Source organism: Helianthus annuus, chromosome 16 (assembly GCF_002127325.2).
Source record: "Helianthus annuus cultivar XRQ/B chromosome 16, HanXRQr2.0-SUNRISE, whole genome shotgun sequence".
In the NCBI taxonomy this organism is placed as follows: Eukaryota; Viridiplantae; Streptophyta; class Magnoliopsida; order Asterales; family Asteraceae; genus Helianthus; species Helianthus annuus.
The window spans coordinates 175,973,698-175,981,391 of NC_035448.2; positions in this window are offsets into that span (position 1 = coordinate 175,973,698).

A 7,694-nucleotide genomic window follows, 5' to 3' on the forward strand; every position below is an offset into this window, starting at 1 on the left:
CGGTGTTAGCATCTTCCGTTATCTTTTCAATAACAGGTTTTCCCTCCAAAACTCTCGGTTATAAATAGGAGAACCTTTCAGGTATGAACTCAGATCCAATCTCACTACTCAATTACCTTATCTTCTCCATACAAATACTTATTCTCACACCGGAGTCGGGTCAAGGAGAGAACCCCCTTCTCCCCTTGGCGAGGCTAACGGTGCTCTGTTTTGCAGAATAGCCGGAGAAGAAGTTCGACCACCACTGAACCAATTGAGAGAGAACTAACCTTTTATGCGGATTCAAACCCCCTGGTCCAACTGATTCCGATCCGTTGCACCGGTGTTTCTTCATTGGCGCCCACCGTTTTCTCAGTTTTTCTAGTTCCTATCTCGTTTCGGTTCAGTTCATTTCATTTTTCTGTCTTTCCATATGGCAGAAAATTCATCTTCTCACCGACGATCCGGTCCTCGACCAAACGTCGGAAACAATCACCAGAAAAAACGATTCCCAAAGCATGGGACTGGTAAATACCAGACTGCTGTAAACACAATCACTAGATCTAATTCCTCAGACATCAGATCTGGAGAAGAAGTCCACAGTACAGAATTGAGAAACATCCAATTTAGCCACAACAAAGATGGCGATCATCAGGAACAAATACACATAGTTCAAGGAGGACCATCACGGAGAGCAAGCAAACGAAATTATGACCAACACTGAAGAGAACAACAAGTCGTGTTCCCTGTTGTTCCTGGGGGCCCTCAGGAAGAACGACCAGTAATTATCACCGGTATTTTTGGTCATTACCGGACGGACTATATGTTCATAGATCCAGGAAGTTCAATGGATATCATATATGAGCAGTGTTTTAAGCAACTGGATCCGGAAGATAAAGCACGATTGGAACCGGTCGATTTTCCTCTCACCGGATTCTGTAATGAAGCTGTTTTCCCTTTGGGACAAATCGCTTTCCCGGTAACTTTGTCAGACGGCAAACACTCACGAACAGTTACAGTAAATTTCATGGTGCCAACGACATCACGACATGACATTTTGCTCGGGAGAAGGTCGCAAAGAGAATTCAGCATGATCACTTCCATTCCGCATGCGGCTTGTGGATTTCCAACAGAAACCGGAGTTGCAATTCTCTATTCAAGCAAGGAAGTCATGTCTGTAGATGATGAACCTCCAGCAAAGGCAGTCAAAACTTCAGCACCAAATGAACCAGAAAAATGGGTTCTGAACGGTGAATACCCAGAGCAAACCATTTTGCTAGGACACGCCATATCACCAACAATACGGGTACAACTGAAAAGCTTGTTATCTAACAACAAAGATATATTTGCCTGGTGCCCAGCAGACATGACAGGGGTACCACGCGATATCGCGCAACATTGTTTAAACATCAAACCATCAGTAGATCCGGTCATTCAGGGAAGGCGCAACTTCAGCGAAGAAAAAGCAAAAGCGATGGACGAGCAAGTAACAGAATTGCTCAACGCGGGAATCTTGCGCAAAGTGAAATACCATACATCGGTTGCCAATCCAGTCATGGTGCAAAAACATAACGGCGGATGGAGAATGTGTGTTGACTTCAAAGACCTCAACAAAGCATGCCCTAGAGACTGCTATGCGCTCCCGGAAATAGACAAGAAAGTCGATTCTTTAGCATCATTCAGGTGGAAATGCTTTCTCGACTGCTATAAGGGTTATCATCAGGTCCAGATGAAAGAAGAAGACGAAGAAAAAACCGCATTCCGCACAGACAAAGGCATCTACTGTTACACTAAAATGCCATTTGGGTTGCGCAACGCAGGCGCCACATATCAACGCCTAAAGGACACAATCTTTAGCGAGGATATTGGCAAAACTGTTGAAGTATACATGGATGACCTCGTCATCATGAGTCATGAAGAAGAGACGATGCTCCACAATATACAGCGCACATTCGATTCCTTACGAAGCGTAAATTTAAAATTGAACCCGACAAAATGCTCCTTCGGGATGGAAGAAGGAAAGTTCTTGGGTTTCATAGTTACAAAAGACGGTTTTAAAGTCAATCCAGAGAAGGTACAGACCATTCAGCAAATGCCATCACCGGCAACAGTCAAAGAAATGCAAAGGCTTGCCGGACGATTAGCAGCTCTAAATAGATTTTTGGCCAATCATGCGGCAAAATCTTACCCATTTATCAGTACGCTGCGAAACTGCGGTAAGAAAACTCCCTTTCAATGGACACCCGGAGCAGAAGCAGCGTTCAAGCAAATGAAAGAATATTTAATCCAGTTACCAACACTGACCGCGCCAAAAGAAAGAGAACCATTAATCTTGTATCTATCAGCCGCGGAGGTAGCAGTAGGCGCAATATTAATGGTAGAGCGGGAAAACATTCAGACTCCAATCTACTACATCAGCAAAATGCTTACCGGACCTGAAACTCGTTATTCAATGATAGAAAAGCTGGTTTTAGCGCTAGTACACGCATCCAGACGCTTGCGCAGGTATTTTTCAGGCCATGTCATCACAGTACTGACAAATTATCATCTGGGTCAAATCTTGTCAAAACCCGACATAGCGGGGAGATTAGCCAAATGGGCCATCGAGCTAGGAGGCTACAACATTTTTTACAGACCAAGACCAGCAATCAAAGGGCAGGTTCTAGCAGATTTTGCCACCGAAGTTCCCATTAATAAAATACAAGAATGTGAGGCAATCCAGAACCCGACACCTGTTTTTGACGACCGAGTCTGGACCTTACACACTGATGGTGCTTCCAATGACGATGGAGCAGGAGCAGGTCTCAGATTGGTCAGCCCGGATAATCACGAACTCACATACGCTATCCGCTTAGACTTTCAAAGTACCAACAACGAAGCGGAATACGAAGCATTTTTAGCAGGTCTTCGTCTAGCACTCAAAATGGGAGCAAAAAACCTTGAAGCTAACGTCGACTCAAAACTAGTAGCTGAACAAGTTAACGGTCGTTACGACGCAAAAGGCGAGGCTATGGCGTTGTACCTTGAACAAGCGCGGATGCTAATCAATCAATTTCAGACATTCAAAATCAATCACATAAACAGAAGCGAGAACAAGCATGGGGACGCCCTAAGCAAATTAGCTGCTACTAGCTTTAAACACTTGGCAAAAGAAGTACGCATAGAGGTATTATCCAATCCCTCCATTCACTTGAAACAAGTATGCGTCATCGAGATAGGGAGTCCATCCTGGATGTCTCCAATTATTTTGTATCTCCAACACGGGAAGCTCCCAGAAGGAAAAGCAGAAGCCCGAAAAATACAACACAAAGCAATAAACTACGAGATGGCAGATGGCGTCCTTTATCGAAAATCATTCATGGGTCCGTTACTGCGTTGTGTTGATAAAACAGATGCCCAGTATCTGGTTAGAGAGATCCATGAGGGATTATGCGGAATACACGCAGGACCGCGAATGGTCGTGGCAAAAAAATAATGAGCGCCGGATACTACTGGCCAGGAATGCACATGGACGCAGTTGATTTATTACGAAGATGCGAGGCATGCCAACGCCATGCACCAAAAACACTTAGACCCAAAAATCCGCTGATTCCAGTTACTTCCGCCTGGCCATTCCAACAGTGGGGCATTGATCTTGTTGGCCCATTTCCTGATGCGCCAGGCGCAGTAAAATTCATCATCGTTGCGGTAGATTACTTCACCAAATGGGTGGAAGCTAAAGCTTTAGCCTCAACAACAGCGATGGTAATTCGCAAATTCATATGGGAGCATATCATTTGCAGATTTGGGTTACCATTGCGCATTATTTCTGATAATGGCACCAATTTCGCCGCAGAAGACCTTCAGAAATGGTTCAAGGAAATGAACATTGAGCACAGCTTCGCCTCCGTCGCGCATCCTCAAGCGAATGGTCAGGTAGAAAGCATAAACAAACAAATCGTTGATGGTATAAAAGCGCGACTAGGGACAGCACGCAGAGGATGGGTTGACGAGCTCCCCAGCATCCTCTGGGCGCATCGAACAATGCCAAAGACTAGCACCGGAGAAACTCCGTTCAGTTTAGTCTATGGGTCAGAAGCCGTCATTCCAGCTGAAATAGGCCTACCCTCGCCGCGCATGTTAGTAATGGAAAAACAGGACAACGAGCAAGAACGGAGGATGGATTTAGACCTGCTGGAAGAAAGGCGCGAGAACGCGGCCATAGCAGAAGCAAGGTACAAGTCCAAGTTAGAGAAATATTACAACACGCGTGTGCGCATCTGCACTTTTGTCCCCGGAGATTTTGTCTTACGCGACAACGAGGCTTCAAACGCTGAGAAACCCGGAAAATTAGCGCCGAGGTGGGAAGGACCCTATGTCATCAACGAAGTCTTGGGTAAAGGAGCATATACCCTAAAAAGGGTTGATGGGACTCTTGTTCCCCGCACCTGGAACGCGCAACAGTTGCGCAGGTGTTACATGTAAGCCAATCCTTTAAAACAAAAAGAACATACAGGCACTGTATTTCTCCATCTTATCTTGTATTACAGGCCTTGCGCTTTTATCAATGCACGTATTATTCTTAGTAACATCACTGTCTATTACAAATTGCATGAAATTTCTTTGGTTCGCGCGAAAACGACATGGGAAAACATTGTATACCTCATGAACAGTCTCAAAACAGGCAAACTGTTGACAAACGTTCACACATGAGCACAATACCATTCCTCATTCGCCTCACCTATTCTAAAGTAATTACACACATGCAACATATTGTAATACGTACATATACGGATCATAGTAAACAATCTTCAAAAGAGTATATCATCATATACATTATCAAAAAGTGTGAACATAGACACTTAACAAGATCATAACAGTGATCTTCAAAAAATCATGTCCAGTACCCAGAAGCTACAACAAAAAAGCATAAACAAAAGACAGAGGTAGACCCTAGGCTTCAATAGCCAGTCAAACACCAGAACCATCATCAACAGAGGACACCTGCCTGTTCCGGCGAACTTTCCGACGTCGGTACACCAACCGAAACCCCCCTCTTTGAAGTATTGGAAACTGAGTCATCAGTCCATCAACATCCAATATAATATCAGCACCAGCAGAAACGGTAGCATGATGAGAAATTTTGCACTCAGAATCAGCAACTACAAGAGGAACAGGATCGACCAGTTTCTTCACCGGTGCAATAATAAGAGGTGGTGAACGGGACAGAAGAACGAGACCTTCGGCAGCATCATGCACTCTAAGAACATCTAGCAGGAGACGAGTATGGTAAGAACGCTTCATCTTCTTTAAACTCAACTAAAATCAAATATTTCAAGCATATATATAAAGAGAGCTCAAACCTCGAGAAAAGAGAAATCCATCATTAACTGTCAGAACTATCACATCCAAACGGCGCTACAGGGTCTTAGGTCACTTCTTCAATTAATGAAGACTGACAAAGCGCCATTTCAAATCTCGAGACCAATGGGGAAAAATGTTCACACTTACTGACAAATGACGTCATTACCTGACAGAGCATGATTACAAGTCACATTTTTTCCTCTCAAAAAATAATAAATAATGTAATACAAAATTCAACCGTCTCATAATTTTCTTGTCTTATAGCGCTCAAAAAAGACTTTTCCTCTCCTAAGTCCAGTGCTCCACTTATTTGCATAAGTACAACACTAGACTGGGGGGACTTGAAGGGGTAAGGTCCCAAAAATCCCACAAAAGGATATGGGACCATACCACCAAACCGACCTTTCAACCCTTCTAACCTTGCGCGGCCGCGCATTGGTCTTGCAGAAGGAAGAAAGAAATCAACGAACAACAGTCGCGCGCCCAAAGGGAAAACTAAACCCTTGCGCCACCTTCCATTTAAAAAAGGTCAAGACCCTGAGACCAAAAGGTCCACCCAAATATCCAGACTTGGATATTATTTTACCCAGACTTGGGATCTATCCAACTGTGTGCACACGGTAAAGTGCCACACCAGATTACAGCAGTAATCTTCTAGAAGAAATATGATCGTACATCACCCAGACGGTTGTAACCGTCTGGACACGTGTCATCATCACAAAAATTCATGAAATCACCACGATAGCATGTAATTGGAGAATGATCTCCACTCAAACCACTTTCCACGTGGCAAATCCCCAACCATAGATCAAGTCGTGATCCGTGTGCACTCACGACGGATCAAAGCAACTTAATGAAAAGTAAAAAGACTTAACGGAAGGAAAAGATAACCGCTACGGTGTTAGCATCTTCCGTTATGTTTTCAATAACAGGTTTTCCCTCCAAAACTCTCGGTTATAAATAGGAGAACCTTTCAGGTATGAACTCAGATCCAATCTCACTACTCAATTACCTTATCTTCTCCATACAAATACTTATTCTCACACCGGAGTCGGGTCAAGGAGAGAACCCCCCTTCTCCCCTTGGCGAGGCTAACGGTGCTCTGTTTTGCAGAATAGCCGGAGAAGAAGTTTGACCACCACTGAACCAATTGAGAGAGAACTAACCTTTTATGCGGATTCAAACCCCCTGGTCCAACTGATTCCGATCCGTTGCACCAGTGTTTCTTCAGGTGGAGATAAGGCTTTTGACGCAATTAGTTGGGGTTTCATTGTATCTGTATTTCGACAAATGAACTTCCCCGAAAAATGGATTCTTTGGATACACGGTATACTTGCATCATCACGTTCCCCGGTCCTTGTGAATGGCTCCCCGACTGAGGAGTTCCAATGTTTTAGAGGGGTTAGACAAGGCGACCCACTCTCACCCTTCATATTCATTCTCGCTATGGAAGCTCTCTCTAGTTTCATGACGAGTGCTATTTCGGCCGGCATCATAAAAGGGGTATCTCTTCCGAACAATGGCCCCATTGTGTCACACCTCATCTTTGCGGATGACGTGATGCTCTTGGGTGCTTGTGAGGAAGCAAACTTCGTCAACATAAGAAGACTTATGAGATGCTTTTTCCTAGTCTCGGGATTAAAAATAAACCTCCTCAAGTCATGTCTCTACGGGGTGGGAACCACATCGGATGAATGTGATCATATGGCTAATCGGCTTGAGTGTAATTCAGGTTCCATTCCTTTCATGCACCTTGGTCTCAAAGTCGGGGGAAATATGAACAAATATAACAATTGGGCTCCTGTCATTGAAACTTTCAAAGCTAGGCTATCTCTTTGGAAGGCCAATACATTATCGATTGGGGGTAGGACCACGCTAATTAAATCGGTTCTGGATTCATTACCTCTGTACTACTTCTCGCTCTACCAGGCACCTCGGAATGTGTTAAATAAACTAGAAAAGATTAGAAGAAATTTCTTGTGGGGTGACAATGCTACAAGAAGCAAGATGCATTGGGTTCGTTGGGATCTTGTTACAAGACCGATTAAATGTGGGGGGCTTGGCTTGGATACACTACACAATATGAACTGCAGTTTGTTGTCAAAGTGGGCGTGGAGATACAAAACAGAACCCAATAGACTTTGGAGAATAATTATCAACTGTATCCACTTCAACCCCAAATTGGGTAATTTTCTCCCATCAAAAAAAGGGTTAACAGGCGTTTGCGGGTGATATGCGGTACTAATCAACAACTTGGTACCCATTTGATTTTGAAAGTCGCGCCGGAAATTTGAGGTAAACCAAGTGTCCCTATCAGACACTATAGTTACCGGCACCCCGTGGCGAGCTACAATCTCGTTCATGTACACCTC